General features: G+C 63.4%; 1 long non-coding RNA gene across 1 annotated transcript; it reads right to left on the bottom strand.

Moving 5' to 3' along the window:
* Positions 1-252: 252 nt before the first annotated feature.
* LOC308651673 lies at positions 253-3,284 on the bottom strand. Its single transcript, XR_014022638.1, has 3 exons — positions 3,154-3,284; positions 390-2,797; positions 253-347 (listed from the first exon to the last, which is right to left on the bottom strand). It is a non-coding gene; the product is annotated as an uncharacterized lncRNA (long non-coding RNA).
* Between the last annotated feature and the right edge of the window lie 1,561 nt (positions 3,285-4,845).

Raw genomic sequence — 4,845 nt, 5'->3', positions numbered from 1 at the left:
TCCTGTGTCCCCACCTTCCACATGTGTCTGTCCCCGTCACCCTCCTGTATCCCACCTTTCACATCTGTCTGTCCCCGTCACCCTCATGTGTCCCCACCTTTCACATCTGTCTGTCCCCGTCACCCTCATGTGTCCCCACCTTTCACATCTGTCTGTCCCCGTCACCCTCCTGTATCCCACCTTTCACATCTGTCTGTCCCCGTCACCCTCATGTGTCCCCACCTTCCACATGTATCTGTCCCCGTCACCCTCCTGTGTCCCCACCTTCCACATGTATCTGTCCCCGTCACCCTCCTGTGTCCCCACCTTCCACATGTATCTGTCCCCGTCACCCTCCTGTATCCCACCTTTCACATCTGTCTGTCCCCGTCACCCTCATGTGTCCCCACCTTTCACATCTGTCTGTCCCCGTCACCCTCGTGGTGTTTTTAAGGTTCATCTTGGTTGTGGCTTGGGTGGGACTTCATTCCTTTTCATGGCTGAGTAATATTCTACTGCTGGTCTGATCTGTGGCCCAGGCATTACTGAGCCCATCGGTGGTCACTGGCCATTCCTCGGCTTCCAAGGTCACCTCTTCTTGTTTCCACCTGTTGGCCACCGTGAGGATCTTCTGAGAGTTTGAGTTGCCAGTGGGGCTGATCTCTAGTCAGCAGGGAGGCCCTTGGCATCTCATGGCAGTGGACACACAGGTTCCGGGCCCTGGACCTGCTGCTGGTGGAGCCGGACACCAACGTTGGGGCCCCTTCACGTGCCTCTGAAATAGCTGCTTCTCAGCCCCCAGCTCCACACGTGGCCACAGTGGGCCCTCGGGACCCTGGCCCCAGGAGGAAGGAGAAGAGGGAGGCACGGGAGGACCCTGGAGCCCTGGGAGGGGAGTGCAGGGGGTGGGCGGAGAGGACCGGGTCCCCAGAGCCCCCAGAGCCTCCGGCAAAGTCCAGGGTGGAGGACAGCAGGCGGCTGGTCTGTGCCCCCAGTTCCTGGCGACTTTCTGTTGTATGCTAATGAGGTGGCTCAGGGGTGTGGGGACACAAGGTGGCCTGTGAGACTGGAGGGTGGGAACTCGCAGCTCACCCCCATCTGGGTCCAGCAGCCACCGGCCACAGCTCCTCTCTCAGGGCTGCGGAAGCACCAATCTGGTCAAACCCCCGGATGGGCAGGACGCCACACGCTAGGAGTGGGGACAGGGCCCCTTGCCTGAGGACCCCTCCTGACCCCCGCCGTGTCCCTTCTCACCCCCCACAACACACTGATAGTGACCACAGCACTTTCCTGGGTTCTGTTGAGCAAACAGGGTACCCCAGAGGCACCCCTGAGGCACTGTGCCCACAGAGCACTTGGGCCACCAGCATGGTCCCCACATCCCTGGACAGCAGCCACGGGTCCCACAGAGCAGCTCAGAGCTGACCCTAACTCTCTACAGCTGGCCCCAGACCCCACAGGCAGGGGCTGGGTGCCACAGAGCCCCCCACTTAGATGCCAGCGCAGGTCCGGGCCACCAGGGCCCCTGAGCTGCCCCTTCTGGGTTTGTTAGACCAGAGCTCGGTCAGCCATCAGGGGTCAATCAGGAAGAGCCGGGGACGGGACGCCCAGCAGGCAGGGCACTGGGTGGGGTGGAGCTCCCCCGCCCCGTGTGCTGCCCACTGGGCACTTCCACACGTCAGCACCCAAAGTCCTCCACCTGGTCAGCGGGTCTGTGGAGGCTGCACCCCCTGGGCACGGCTGAGCCCTCACTGGTCACTGCCCATTCCTCTGCCTCCAAGGTCACCTCTTCTAGGGAACTCAGGGGATGAGCCCAGGCCATGCCTGCCACCCAGGCTCCGTCAGGGAACCGAGAGGAAGACCGGGTGTGTGTTCAGGAGGTCACCGCAGCGCAGGCCGCACACACCTGCACCTGGGTGCGATAGAGCCCTCGTGGTGTCACAGCCCTGGGGACGGAACCCAGGTGCTGAGCACCGAGCCACATCCCAGCCCCCTTTGTCTTCCTTTGTTAATATTTATTTAGTTCTAGGTGGACACAGGGTCTCTATTTTACATGTATGTGGTGCTGAGGACGGACCCAGTGCCTCGTGCTGCCTCTGAGCCGACCCCAGACCCCTTTTTACTCTTCATCTGGAGAGGGGGCCTTCTAAATTGCTGAGGCTGCTGGGACCCGATCCTCCTGCCTCAGCCTCCCTGGCAGCGGGAAGACAGCTGCGCCACTGCACTTGCCACGCCCTGGCTTGGATCAGAGGCGCCTTATTTAAAAACAGAGAAACAAACAAACAAACAGAGTCCCCAGTTAATGACCTGTCCCCACGGCGGCCACTAGTGGAAGAGCGAAGCCTCGAGCGTGAGGCCCCGGGTCGGATCCCAGCCCTGACGTCACAGCAGCAGCAGGGACTGAAGTGGGCCCATCACCCAGACCCCTGGGTCGCTACTGAGGGCTGGACGGCCACCGCGTCCCCGCGTCCGCGGGAGGGAGAGGCCCCGGGGCTGCGCTGGGCCGAGGCGGCCTCCTCGGTCGGGCCCGGGCCGCGCGCCCCCTGCCGGCGCCGGTGGGCACTGCGCCCTCCTCTCGGGCTCCTGGGTCCCCTCGGCGCCGGTGGCCGGTGACCGTGACCACGGGCCCGCGCCCGGGCGGGGCTCCGGCGGCCGGGAGAGCCCCCCGCGGTCCGGCCGGCGCGTGGGGGGCAGGCACTTCCGCGGAGGCTGCGGGAGGAGGACCGGCGCCGGGTGCCGTGCTGCCCGGGGCTGGAGGCTGCCCCCAGCGCGGATCCGACGGAAGGGACCAGGCCGCACTGTCCCACTTGCAAGGTGACTGGGCCCAGGGCCACTTCACTCTAGGGACCAGAGGCACAAGTTAAGGACCAGAGGGAGTGGACCTCGGGCTCCTGCGGGGGTGGACAGCAGGGAGGGGCGGGGCGCTGCAGAGAAGGACAGGACCGGGGTGGGGGCCCCGCCCACTCCCTGCAGCCCTGGACGCCTGTCACTGGCCCTTCTGCAGGGCTGTGGGTGCAGGGCGAGGCCACAGAGGGTGGGGTGGGGGTGGGGGGCCTCTGGAGACGCCCCTGCAGCCTGGGGGGGGACCTCTGCGGGAGCCCCCAGGGCCCCAGCAGGGCCACCTGGGGCGTCTGGAGACCGAGAGTCAACACTCAGCTTTTCCCACACGCAGACCCCAGGCCTCCTCCGGGGCCCGCCCGCTTAGGCCAAGTGAACACAAACCTGGGCGAGAGCAGAGGAGGAGCCGGCAGTCCCGGGAGGACCACCGCTTCACCCCTGCAGATGGAGGAGGTGCTGCGGCCTCCCCGGCCTCTCCCCGCTGCCCTCAGGCAGGGGGAGGCCCAGGCCCCTCCAGACGGGCTGTGCACCTTCCACAGGGCCCTAGAGCTAGGGCCCTCCTGAGCCCCCTTCAGAATGTCAATTAGGAAGACAGAGTCCCAGGCGGGCGCAGTGGCTCAGGAGGCTGAGACCGGAGGATTGTGGTTCAAAGCCAGCCTCAGCAAAAGCCAAGAGCCCAGCAGCTCAGTGGGACCCCCCCCTCTCTAAATAAAATACAAAATAGGGCTGGGACGGGGCTCAGTGGCCGAGGGCCCCCAAGTTCAGTCCCTGGTACAAAAAATAATAAGGTCACGGATGCAGGGTGAGCGCCCGGGAGCAAGGGTGGCGGGGAGTGCTGCCTGGGCGGTCACTGTCGGGCTTCTCAGGAGGCTGAGACGGAGGGCGGCTGGAGTCTGACCGGAGCTACCTTCGCCCTGGGCACAGGGACTCCTGGCAGCTGGAGATGGAGCCAGGAGTGCTCTACCCCTGAGCCACAACCCCAGACCCCGCTTTATTTTTAATCTTGTTCAGGGTCCCACTGGGTTGCTTACAGCCTCGCTCAGTTACTGAGGCTGGCTTCAAACCTGCGATCCTCCTGCCTCAGCCTCCTGAGTTGCTGGGATGACAGGTGCCACCGTGCCGGTCTGTCTCCATTTCTCCATTCTGCTCTTTGTGACTGCCCTACTCCTGGCCGGCCTTTCCCTGTGGCTCAAAGGTGGCTGCCAGCAGTCCTAGGTATATCCCGCGTCAGCTGAGCTATCCTGCAAAAGCCTCATAACTGAATCCCATTGGTCCAGTCGGGTCGCCTGCTGATCCTTTGACCAATCACTACAGTTAGGAACCACTGCCCACCCCTGGAGTTGGGGAAGATCAGTCCCACCGGAGTAGAAGTGGAGATGAATAGTTACTGTCCGCAGAAGGGATGCCGGAAGCTGAGCATTAAACAATCACACACACCTCCACAGCAGCGAGGGTGACAATAGCCGAGGCCCATGCTCCTAAAAGGGCAGTGGAGACAGTTGCACAGGTTGGGCACTGCACATCTCCAGGGGGTTCTATTCACATCACTGTCACCGTAGGTTGGTGTATTTATCCAGTTTCAGCAGGCGCCGCGGAGGCCTTACGGAAGGAGTGTGTCATTGATTGGAAAACTTGGTCACAGTATTTTGCAATCCCTGCCATCAGGAGACAAGCCATTGCCTCACACCTCCACTGGGCTGCCCGGTTGGTAAGTGTGACACTGACCAGGAGGACCCAGGGGCAGTGACGCTGAAGATTCTGAGCCTGAGCCCAAGAGGCTGGGTTCCACTGTGACCCTCTGGTCAGGCTGCCCAAGACGGGCAGACGAGGAAGCCAACCGCCCCTGGAGCATCACACGCCTGCACCCCGGGACCTGAAGGCGCTCACTGTGGGCCAGCTGCCAATGCCCGGAGCCTGGAGAGGGAGCCGTGGCCGCATGCCCAAGGTCAGGTGGTCAGACACCCAGGCGGAGTGTCCTGGGGACACCCCCCAAACTGCCCGCACCTAAAGCCTCGCTCTCGAGCTGGT

Source organism: Spermophilus citellus (genome assembly GCF_964194105.1).
Source record: "Spermophilus citellus genome assembly, chromosome: 6".
In the NCBI taxonomy this organism is placed as follows: Eukaryota; Metazoa; Chordata; class Mammalia; order Rodentia; family Sciuridae; genus Spermophilus; species Spermophilus citellus.
The sequence above is the reverse complement of the archived record's forward strand: the minus strand, read 5'-3'. Positions and strand labels throughout refer to the sequence as shown.